Source organism: Haliotis rubra, unplaced genomic scaffold (genome assembly GCF_003918875.1).
Source record: "Haliotis rubra isolate DU_JTF1 unplaced genomic scaffold, ASM391887v1 Scf860, whole genome shotgun sequence".
NCBI lineage: Eukaryota > Metazoa > Mollusca > Gastropoda > Lepetellida > Haliotidae > Haliotis > Haliotis rubra.
Window position 1 is genome coordinate 60,551 of NW_025767591.1, and position 13,836 is coordinate 74,386.

Consider the following 13,836-nt stretch of genomic DNA (forward strand, 5'->3'; position numbering starts at 1 on the left):
CCAACACAGACCACATGACTGCTACATCCTGACGGTTGATAAAACATATATCTCACCTCCAGCAGACGGCCACACCATACAGCCAGGATACACCAACACAGACTACATGACTTCTACATCCTGGCGCTTGATAATACATATATCTCACCTCCAGCAGACGGACACACCATACAGCTGAGATACACCAACACAGACCACATGGCTGCTACATCCTGGCGGTTGATAATACATATATCTTACCTCCAGCAAACGGTCAAACCATACAGCCGAGATACACCAACACAGACCACATGACTGCTACATCCTGGCGGTGGATAATACATATATCTCACCTCCAGCAGTAGGCTACCACACCATCCAGCCGAGATACACCAACACAGACCACATGACTGCTACATCCTGGCGGTTGATAATACATATATCTTACCTCCAGCAAACGGCCAAACCATACAGCCGAGATACACCAACACAGACCACATGACTGCTACATCCTGACGGTTGATAATACATATATCAAACTTTTGGCCGAAGTCCACACCATACAGCCGAGATACACCAACACAGACCACATGGCTGCTACATCCTGGCGGTTGATAATACATATATCTCTCCTCTAGCAGACGGCCACACCATACAGCCGAGATACACCAACACAGACCACATGACTGCTACATCCTGGAGGTGGATAATACATATATCTCACCTCCAGCAGTAGGCTACCACACCATACAGCCGAGATACACCAACACAGACCACATGACTGGTACATCCTGGAGGTTGATAATACATATATCTTACCTCCAGCAGACGGTCACACCATAAAGCCGGGATACATCAACACAGACCGCATGGCTGCTACATCCTGGCGGTTGATAATACATATATCTTACCTCCAGCAGACGGCCACACCATACAGCCGAGATACATCAACACAGACTACATGGCTGCTACATCCTGGTGGTTGATAATACATATATCTCACCTCCAGCAGACGGCCACACCATAAAGCCGAGATACACCAACACAGACCACATGACTGCTACATCCTGGCGGTTGATAATACATATATCTTACCTCCAGCAAACGGTCAAACCATAAAGCCGAGATACACCAACACAGACCACATGACTGCTACATCCTGACGGTTGATAATACATATATCTAACTTTTGGCCGAAGTCCACACCATACAGCCGAGATACACCAACACAGACCACATGGCTGTTACATCCTGGCGGTGGATAATACATATATCTCACCTCCAGCAGACGGCCACACCATACAGCCGAGATACACCAACACAGATCACATGGCTGCTACATGCTGTTGGTTGATTGATAATACATATATCTTACCTCCAGCAAACGGTCAAACCATACAGCCCAGATACACCAACACAGACCACATGACTGCTACATCCTGGCGGTGAATAATACATATATCTCACCTTCAGCAGCAGACCACCACACCATACAGCCGAGATACACCAACACAGACCACATGACTGCTACATCCTGGCGGTGGATAATACATATATCTCACCTCCAGCAGTACGCGACCTCACCTTAAAGCCGAGATACACCAACACAGACCACATGACTGCTACATCCTGACGGTTGATAATACATATATCTCACCTCCAGCAGACGGCCACACCATACAGCCAAGATACACCTACACAGACTACATGACTTCTACATCCTGGCGGTTGATAATACATATATCTTACCTCCAGCAAACGGTCAAACCATACAGCCGAGATACACCAACACAGCCCACATGGCTGTTACATCCTGGCGGTTGATAATACATATATCTCACCTCCAGCAAACGGCCACACCATACAGCCGAGATACACCAACTAAGATCACAGGGCTGCTACATGCTGTTGGTTGATAATACATATATCTTACCTCCAGCAAACGGTCAAACCATACAGCCCAGATACACCAACACAGACCACATGACTGCTACATCCTGGCGGTTGATAATACATATATCTCACCTCCAGCAGACGGCCACACCATCCAGCCGAGATACACCAACACAGACCACATGACTGCTACATCCTGGCGGTTGATAATACATATATCTAACTTTTGGTCGAAGTCCACACCATACAGCCGAGATACATCAAAACAGACCACATGACTGCTACATCCTGGCGGTGGATAATACATATATCTCACCTTCAGCAGTGGGTAGACGACCACACCATACAGCCAAGATGACTTCCAACACAGACTACATGACTTCTACATCCTGGCGGTGGATAATACATATATCTCACCTCCAGCAGACGGCCACACCATCCAACTGAGATACACCAACACAGACCACATGACTGCTACATCCTGGCGGTTGATAATACATATATCTCACCTCACGCAGACGGCCACACCATCCAGCCGAGATACACCAACACAGACCACATGACTGCTACATCCTGGCGGTTGATAATACATATATCTAACTTTTGGTCGAAGTCCCACCATACAGCCGAGATACATCAAAACAGACCACATGACTGCTACATCCTGGCGGTGGATAATACATATATCTCACCTTCAGCAGTAGACGACCACACCATACAGCCGAGATACACCAACACAGACCACATGACTGCTACATCCTGGCGGTTGATAATACATATATCTAACTTTTGGTCGAAGTCCACACCATACAGCCGAGATACATCAAAACAGACCACATGACTGCTACATCCTGGCGGTGGATAATACATATCTCACCTTCAGCAGTAGACGACCTCACCATAAAGCCGAGATACACCAACACAGACCACATGACTGCTACATCCTGACGGTTGATAATACATATATCTCACCTCCAGCAGTCGGCCACACCATCCAGCTGAGATACACCAACACAGACCACATAACTGCTACATCCTTGGGGTGGATAATACATATATCTTACCTCCAGCAGACGGTCACACCATAAAGCCGAGACACACCAACACAGACCACATGGCTGCTACATCCTGGCGGTTGATAATACATATATCTTACCTCCAGCAGACGGCCACACCATACAGCCGAGATACACCAACACAGACCACATGGCTGCTACATCCTGGCGGTTGATAATACAAATATCTCACCTCCAGCAGACGGCCACACCATACGGCCAAGATACACCAACACAGACTACATGACTTCTACATGCTGGCAGTTGATAATACATATATCTCACCTCCAGCAGACGGCCACACCATACAGCCGAGATACACCAACACAGATCACATGGCTGCTACATGCTGTTGGTTGATTGATAATACATATATCTTACCTCCAGCAAACGGTCAAACCATACAGCCCAGATACACCAACACAGACCACATGACTGCTACATCCTGGCGGTGAATAATACATATATCTCACCTTCAGCAGCAGACCACCACACCATACAGCCGAGATACACCAACACAGACCACATGACTGCTACATCCTGGCGGTGGATAATACATATATCTCACCTCCAGCAGTACGCGACCTCACCTTAAAGCCGAGATACACCAACACAGACCACATGACTGCTACATCCTGACGGTTGATAATACATATATCTCACCTCCAGCAGACGGCCACACCATACAGCCAAGATACACCTACACAGACTACATGACTTCTACATCCTGGCGGTTGATAATACATATATCTTACCTCCAGCAAACGGTCAAACCATACAGCCGAGATACACCAACACAGCCCACATGGCTGTTACATCCTGGCGGTTGATAATACATATATCTCACCTCCAGCAAACGGCCACACCATACAGCCGAGATACACCAACTAAGATCACAGGGCTGCTACATGCTGTTGGTTGATAATACATATATCTTACCTCCAGCAAACGGTCAAACCATACAGCCCAGATACACCAACACAGACCACATGACTGCTACATCCTGGCGGTTGATAATACATATATCTCACCTCCAGCAGACGGCCACACCATCCAGCCGAGATACACCAACACAGACCACATGACTGCTACATCCTGGCGGTTGATAATACATATATCTAACTTTTGGTCGAAGTCCACACCATACAGCCGAGATACATCAAAACAGACCACATGACTGCTACATCCTGGCGGTGGATAATACATATATCTCACCTTCAGCAGTAGACGACCACACCATACAGCCAAGATGACTTCCAACACAGACTACATGACTTCTACATCCTGGCGGTGGATAATACATATATCTCACCTCCAGCAGACGGCCACACCATCCAACTGAGATACACCAACACAGACCACATGACTGCTACATCCTGGCGGTTGATAATACATATATCTCACCTCACGCAGACGGCCACACCATCCAGCCGAGATACACCAACACAGACCACATGACTGCTACATCCTGGCGGTTGATAATACATATATCTAACTTTTGGTCGAAGTCCACACCATACAGCCGAGATACATCAAAACAGACCACATGACTGCTACATCCTGGCGGTGGATAATACATATATCTCACCTTCAGCAGTAGACGACCACACCATACAGCCGAGATACACCAACACAGACCACATGACTGCTACATCCTGGCGGTTGATAATACATATATCTAACTTTTGGTCGAAGTCCACACCATACAGCCGAGATACATCAAAACAGACCACATGACTGCTACATCCTGGCGGTGGATAATACATATATCTCACCTTCAGCAGTAGACGACCTCACCATAAAGCCGAGATACACCAACACAGACCACATGACTGCTACATCCTGACGGTTGATAATACATATATCTCACCTCCAGCAGTCGGCCACACCATCCAGCTGAGATACACCAACACAGACCACATAACTGCTACATCCTTGGGGTGGATAATACATATATCTTACCTCCAGCAGACGGTCACACCATAAAGCCGAGACACACCAACACAGACCACATGGCTGCTACATCCTGGCGGTTGATAATACATATATCTTACCTCCAGCAGACGGCCACACCATACAGCCGAGATACACCAACACAGACCACATGGCTGCTACATCCTGGCGGTTGATAATACAAATATCTCACCTCCAGCAGACGGCCACACCATAAAGCCGAGATACACCAACACAGACCACATGACTGCTACATCCTGGTGGTTGATGATACATATATCTCACCTCCAGCAGACGGCCACACCATACGGCCAAGATACACCAACACAGACTACATGACTTCTACATGCTGGCAGTTGATAATACATATATCTCACCTCCAGCAGACGGCCACACCATACAGCCGAGATACATCAACACAGACCACATGGCTGCTACATCCTGGCGGTTGATAATACATATATCTTACCTCCAGCAGACGGCCACACCATCCAGCTGAGATACACCAACACAGACCACATGACTGCTACATCCTGGTGGTCGATAATACAAATATCTCACCTCCAGCAGACGGCCACACCATAAAGCCGAGATACACCAACACAGACCACATGGCTGCTACATCCTGGCGGTTGAGGATACATATATCTCACCTCCAGCAGTAGGCCACACCATACAGCCGAGATACACCAACACAGACCACATGACTTCTACATCCTGGCGTTTGATAATACATATATCTCTCCTCTAGCAGACGGCCACACCATACAGCCGAGATAAACCAACACATACCACATGACTGCTTCATCCTGGCGCTTGATAATACATATATCTCACCTTCAGCAGACGGCCACACCATACAGCCGAGACACACCAACGCAGACAACATAGCTGCTACATCCTGGCGGTTAATAATAGATATATCTCACCTCCAGCAGCAGACGGCCACACCATAAAGCCGAGATACACCAACACAGACCACATGACTGCAAGATAAAGACAAACATCGTGAGAAGAACAGTTCCGCCGTTAAAGACTAAAATGTAATAACACCATAGTCCGCTGAAATTAACTTTAAGAATACCTACAATTATGTTGCCATACCAACCAGCCATAACAGTTTTACGACAGTCATGAAATATTTGGGATTACACTTTCTTTGTAAATATACTTTGTACACTTTCTTTCCCAAATATAACATATGTTACATTTGACCACTTTCTAACTGGCATTGTGTATTTTTGTGAAAATATATCATGAAAAACTTGAGTTGACAGTTTCCTGTCGTTATGTCAAAATTCAATCTCTATTAAGGAGAGCCATCGATGCTATTTCAGGCTGGATGAAACAGTGCCACGTGTGTGAGACACTTCTTCAACGAAATAGCAGCTGTTGGATAAAGGAGAGAGGCCTTAGTATATTTACATGCTCAACATTAGAAAATGGTTTGAGTAATCTGAAGTAGCAATTGTATGGATTACAGCTTCTATGTGGCGACGCTTCGGTATAGACCCTTATCCTGTTAATAAGCTAACGGATAACAGGATCTACACTGAAACGTTGCCAGATATTAAAGAAGTTGTAATCTATACAATGGCTACTTTCCTTGCTGTGACGCATATTGTGCGTTTGTGTCTGTGTCGTCGTGTTAGCGACGGGAGTGGTCACGTATTTCAATTACGCCTGTAAAGTACTGTTGAGGTACGACTCCTGAAATAGTATTTGCATCACAAAGGAAGGTCGATAAACTTTTAAACAGATAATTCGTGTTTGCATTTATCTTGTGATTAACAGCAACTGACTGTTTGCGCCATCTTGCGGGAAAAACATCTCATGGTCGGTGACAACATGATACTTGACATATATTGATCATATCCAGGAAGGGGTTTACTGTGAGAGATGAGAGAGAGCGGGTCGGGTGAGTGAGTGAGTAGACGGACTCTCTCTCTCTTTCTCTCTCTCTCTCTCTCTCTCTCTCTCTCTCTCTCTCTCTCTCTCTCTCTCTCTCTCTCTCTCTCTCTCTCTCTCTCTCTCTCTCTCTCTCTCTCTCTCTCTCACACACACACACATATACACAGTTATACGCAGTTTCAATTATTAGATCAGACAATCGATAGCGAGCCCATCCCTGTACATGATATGGGTTGTGTAAATACAGGAGTGTTGACCCACACTCATCACAACAAGGCTTCCACAAGATCAAACACACAACATCATGCCATCAACACAATGTACGGTGATCACCTGTAATTAACATGTTTGTCTACCTGTCACTGATGCCACCGACGTATCGACCCAACTACAACCAGTCCATAGAAAATACTGTATATACTCAGTGGCAAAATTAACCGAACACGTCCATAATCATCTGACGTCTCAGTCCAATTCGGCAAGCAGTTGCTGGGGTGATTGAGGGATGGAGGGGGTAGAGCGAGCATGGTTTTCCGGCAATATCATGGCGAGGGATGAAGAAAATGGTCTCACAATAATATACTATTCCAAAAAAGAAACGCATAACCCAGAAATCTGTTGCGAAAATGTTGTATTTTCAAACAAGTATAACTCGTCCACAAATAGACTTTAAGAAATGATTTTTTACATCAGTTTAGAAGAAGGTAATGTCTATACAACCAAGTGGATGATTTTAGATAACGGAGACGTTGAGCGCGATGGTGACCACGTAGCATGGGCCCGATGTCGGGTCTCCTGGCTCTCAGACCAATATCTCTCAACCTGTTCCGTACAGTTTGACCGGGTATCCTCCGAAGTCCAGGCACCCTGGCTGCTGTGCTCTCACCCGTGGCAGTACGATCACGCAAATGTAGTACCCAGATGTACCGATCTTGGGCTGCAGTGGTGACTCGAGGTCTGCCTGTATGGGGATGGTAATTTGTTATACCTGTTTGGTTGTAACGAGCTGCATAGGGATAGAATATATATTTTTTTTATGTCGTTTGATCTCGTGGAAGCCTGATTGTGATGAGTCTGGATCAACATTACTGTATTTATCATCAATATATGTCAAGAAAAATGTTTTCACAGATCCTGCGTTATTTTTCACGAAAGATGGCGCAAACAGTCAGTTGCTGATAATCACAAGAGGTCGCTTGTCTGATCTAACAATTGAAACTGCGTATATGTGTGTGAGGGTATAGAGGGGGGGGGATGGAGAGAGAGATGGGTTTAAAGGTGCGTCTACTCACTCACCCGACCCACTCTCCCCTTCCTGAATATCATCAATATATGTAGGGTATAGAGGGGGAGGGATGGAGAGAGAGATGGGTTTAAAGGTGCGTCTACTCACTCACCCGACCCACTCTCCCCTTCCTGAATATCATCAATATATGTCAAGAATAATGTTTCTGTTACAAAATACCAAACTGAAATTTCGCTAAATGGGTGGTACCGTTTTCAGTAAATCCCTCGGATTAACAAATAACTGTTTGTGAGTTGACGATCTCTCTGCTGAAAATGCAGTGCTCCTTGACCTAATTTGCATCTTGTGCAGTCATTTTCACGTGAGATCATTCAGAAGACCTAACAGTTTTCCTTTACCCAATTAGCACTATTTCATGGTAGGAGATCACCCAGCAGTACATGACCCGTGAAGGTCCGGGTTAGAATATTGATCTTCAGTAACCCACGCTTGTCGTAAGAGGCGACTTACGGGATCGGGCTCGCTGACTTGGTTGACACATGTCATCGGTTCCCAATTGTGCAGATCGATGTTCATGCTGATGAACACTGGATTGTCTGGTCCAGACTCGATTATTTATAGACCGCCGCCATATAGCTGGAATATTGCTGAGTGCGGCGTAAAACTAAACTCACTCACTCACTCATCCAGCAGTACAACATCACAGTAGAAATTTTCACCAGGCTCTTAACATGTTGAAGTTGCTCTCAAAAGAAAGCAGGTCTTGGACAAATCACCTTCCTGCATTATCTCTGCAGAGATACATGTGCTAGCACATTCACACTAAATATCAAAAATAAACCATTTTGGTCGAACCCATGAGAATGAGCGAGGTGGTGGAGTTTAACACTGCTTTGAACAGTATAGATTTCCAGTATAGATTTACCATCTGCAATATCTCAAAATGAGAAGAATAAATTAAAGAAAATTAAGAAAAAGAAACACACAGCCCCTCTCCACCATTTTCAACATAATTTAAACTGAAATCGTTGACATATTTCCAGAAAATAGTGCAAAATCGTGATATTTCAAAACAAAGGAATAGTGCTTTGATGTCTTCTGGGTATAGGGTATGAAGCTTCCTTTGATTTCAGATGTTTTTCGTTACACTTTTGTCTCTTGTATTATCACGAATTTCAGCAATGCTTTCATATATATTTTCATATATTTTGTACTCCCAATTAAGTATGTTTAGACGGATAACCGAGACCGGAGACTTTACTTCACCATACGTGGATGTTTACAATATCGTGTATTTTGGTTGGGTATGGAATCCTAGAAGGGATACTGTCGCGGTTTCGCCCATACCAAAACAAGCAACAAGTGGCAAAATTAACCAAAGTGCGACAATGCGACATTTTGATCAATTGTCGCATTGGCGCACTGTCGCGCTTTGAATAATATTGTTTTATTCAGTCAAAGCGCGACAATTTTCAAGGCTCAAATATGTCGAGCTGTCGCATTGTCGTCTCAACTAAGATGTGTAAAAACAAAGTTAAAATGCGCGACACCGCGACATAATGAAAATTCGCATTTTAGCATTGTCAGGTTGTCGGACATTTCAAGGATTTTTTTACACATTTTGGATTGGACGGCAACGCAGCAATGTCCCTTCTATCTATATGATTCTGTGTGAAACCCATTTCTGGTGTCCCCCGCCGTGATATAGCTGGAATATTGCTAAAAGTGGCGTAAACCATACGCACCCACTCACTCACTCATTCACTCACTCCTATTTGGACCTAATGGCTTCAATATCCCGCCGCAGAGGGTGTTGTATTAGGTCTTTACAAACTCGCCATCATAATGACGTCCTTGCAATCGATTTCCACTTTATCTACTGGCATTGATGGTTTGCGTGAATCTACCCCCAAGCTGAGATGAAGAGGTAACTTATGAAGGTGGAATAAGCGATTGGAGCATTAACTCTGACCTGGATTCATGACGGGCATGCAAGTTGTTATTGTGATTTGCCATCCCGCATTCAGTACTTGTGTAATCTGGAAATATCGGCGAGGTAGTCATACTGTGTCTCACGTTGCGTTCAGTAGACATACGTTCAACACGTTCTCTCTTTATCGTTCATTGACTAAAGGTGTATTGGTTGTTTAATGCCGACCTCTACGATATTCCAGCCATATGACGATAGTCTGTACATAAACAGAAACGGATCTGGACCAAACAATCGGGTGATTGATATCATGAGAATCGATCTCTGCAATCGAGATACAACGAAATGCATCAAACAAGTCTCCAAGCCTGACCGCCGGAGCCTACCTTACGAGATGGGTGTTGTTATTACCGTGTCTGTCACAGGATCCTGATCCCTGTAGCTGACAATATAGACTGCACCATACACCTTCATAATCACGAGTGCGACAGTCAAATCAATCAATCAAACAGCCAATCAAATATTTATTGCATGTAAGGCCTCCGACCCATTTATAAAGGAATTACATATAAGTACTAAGTTTTATAAATACGGTTATACACTAATCTTTAACAGTTTGTTTCGAAGAGAAATTGCATTTTGAACATATATAGCGAGTTTTGATATAACCGCTTCGTCTTTTGAAGAGAAATAACAGCAGGTACGGGATAATTGGACAGATATCTTTCTGGTATGAGCTTGTTTCAACAGACATTGTGGTAGGTCCCACACGCCACACTTTCCAAAATGTTGATCACACCCAGTGTACAAGTTTCGTAATACATTGGGGACATTCTATATCCAACATTACTGTAACTGAAGAAATACATACACATGAATATAATTATACACACGCATGCACACATGTGCGTGTGTAGGGTGTGTTTGTTTGTTTTCTGATAGGGTTCTTGAAGAACTTACTTTCAAATGAATCCACTTGTGTTCCGTACTCCAGCACAAGGGCGACACAATCTGAGGCAGACGTTCATACTGAAGGACAATCGCACTGAGCCGGCTGCCTCCGAATGAAACCAATACCCGAGATGCATCACTATAACCGGCGTGTGTCACACTGATGAGACTACCAGCTACTGACAGACACATCGGTCATCACACTGTGCGGCATCGGTGAATACACTGTACGGCTTCGGGGACATCCGGCAAATGAAGGGTGATTAAATACCACGGAGAGTATGACAGGGTGAAATATAGTTAGAGGGAGAGAGAGAGGAGAGAAAGAGAGAGAGGGGAGAGAGAGAAGGAGAGAAAGAGGGAGAGAGAGAGAAAGAGGGAGAGAGAGAGAGGAGGAGAGAATGAGGGAGAGAGAGAGAAAGAGGGAGAGAGAGAGGGAGAGAGGAGAGAAAGAGGGAGAGAGAGAGAAGAGAGAAAGATGGAGAGAGAAGGAGAGAAAGAGGGAGAGAGAAAGAGGGAGAGAGAGAGAAGGAGAGAAAGAGGGAGAGAAAAGGAGAGAAAGAGGGAGAGAGAAAGAGGGAGAGAGAGAGAAGGAGAGAAAGAGGGAGAGAGGAGAGAAAGAGGGAGAGAGGAGAAGGAAGCAGAGAGAGAAGGAGAGAATGAGGGAGAGAGAGAGGAGAGAAAGAGGAGAGAGGAGAGAAAGATGGAGAGAGAGAAGGAGAGAATGAGGGAGAGAGAGAAGGAGAGAAAGAGGGAGAGAGGAGAGAAAGATGGAGAGAGAAGGAGAGAATGAGGGAGAGAGTGAGAAAGAGGAGAGAGGAGAGAAAGATGGAGAGAGAAGGAGAGAGAAAGAGGGAGAGAGAGGAGAGAAAGAGGGAGAGAGAGAAAAGGAGAGAAAGAGGGAGAGAGAGAGAAGGAGAGAAAGAGGGAGAGAGAAGGAGGAAGAGAAGGAGAGAAAGAGGGAGAGAGAGAGGGGAGAAAGAGAGAGAGAGGAGAGAATGAGGGAAAGAGAAAGGAGAGAAAGAGAGAGAGAGAAGGAGAGAATGAGGGAGAAAGAGAGAGGTAGAGAGAGAGGAGAGAAAGAGGGAGAGAGAGAGAAGGAGAGAAAGAGGGAGAGAGAGAGAGAAGGAAAGAATGAGGGAGAAGAGTAAGAGTCAGGCAGAGAGTGAAAGATGGAGAGAGAGAAACGGGGACGTGTTGGAGGGAGAGAGGGAGAGATTGTGAGGGAGAGAAAGAGAGTGAGAGAGAGAGAGACAAGCATGGGTTGTTGAAGACCAATTCTAATCTGGATCTCCACAAACACACAGAGAGATAGTTGATGTTACCCGTCGAAATATTTTCGCTTGTCCACTTGATCATTCTTGTTGTTAGGCCGTCAGCATGATCACTGACTTCATTGCGGTGTTTGATCTGCCCCTCCGATGTGTCCTGGGACAGTGGAGCAGGCTTTGAATCTCCACATGGGCACAGTGCAGGATGTCCCCCACCTTGAATCTCCACATGGGCACAGTGCAGGATGTCCGAACCTTGAATCTCCACATGGGCACAGTGCAGGATGTCCCCACCTTGAATCTCCACATGGGCACAGTGCAGGATGTCCCCCACCTTGAATCTCCACATGGGTACAGTGCAGGATGTCCCCCACCTTGAATCTCCACATGGGCACAGTGCAGGATGTCCCCACCTTGAATCTCCACATGGGCACAGTGCAGGATGTCCCCACCTTGAATCTCCACATGGGCACAGTGCAGGATGCCCCCCACCTTGAATCTCCACATGGGTACAGTGCAGGATGTCCCCCACCTTGAATCTCCACATGGGCACAGTGCAGGATGTCCCCACCTTGAATCTCCACATGGCCACAGTGCAGGATGTTCCCCACCTTGAATCTCCACATGGGCACAGTGCAGGATGTCCCCACCTTGAATCTCCACATGGGCACAGTGCAGGATGTCCCCCACCTTGAATCTCCACATGGCCACAGTGCAGGATGTCCCCACCTTGAATCTCCACATGGCCACAGTGCAGGATGTCCCCACCTTGAATCTCCACATGGGCACAGTGCAGGATGTTCCCCACCTTGAATCTCCACATGGGCACAGTGCAGGATGTCCCCACCTTGAATCTCCACATGGGCACAGTGCAGGATGTCCCCCACCTTGATATTGCTGGAATATTGCTAAAAGTGGAGTAAAGCCAAACTCACCCACCCACTCACTCACTCACTCACTCTTGTTTACTGTCAGTGTTGATCTGTATACCAGTTGATTCTGTGACACAGCTGTCAATTAGATAACATTTCTGAGTGTTTGTTGGTTCACATTGAATTCTTTAGCCTGTGGATTTCTTGGGTTAAATTATTGTTTCAACATGGAAACTAACACTTAACTCTCGACTTATTTCCTGAGGACGAAAACTGTTTGCTTTTCTGGTGCTTAGGGCATGTTGGGGATTCTTTCAAGATAAGAAAACAACATATTCAACCTTCTCTTTTGCTTGAACATATGCCTTGCATAGTAAGAGAAAGATGCCCCTTGACGATAAGGGTTTTGATTCGTCTTCAGTATACCATGCTTGTTTTCACTGGTGAAGATCTGGGTTCGACCTGACCCCAACAAACCATACTTGTCTCCTTGAGTGAGTTTTACGCCGCCAATATTCCAGCAACATCACGGCGGGGGACGCCAGATCTGACGAGCGCACGCTTTAACCACTAGGCTATCCCACCGCCCCTTGTCTCCTTGAAGATTCCACAAGAAATATGCTGATATCAAGTCATCAAGGTTTCCCGATCTATCTACACCTGGAACATCAAACTGTTGATCCCGCAGAGAACGTCTATGAGGTATAAATCGGTAGCACAGTGTGACCACGCCCACTAAATGTTAGCATGGCAAAGGAGAAGACTATTCCCCGAC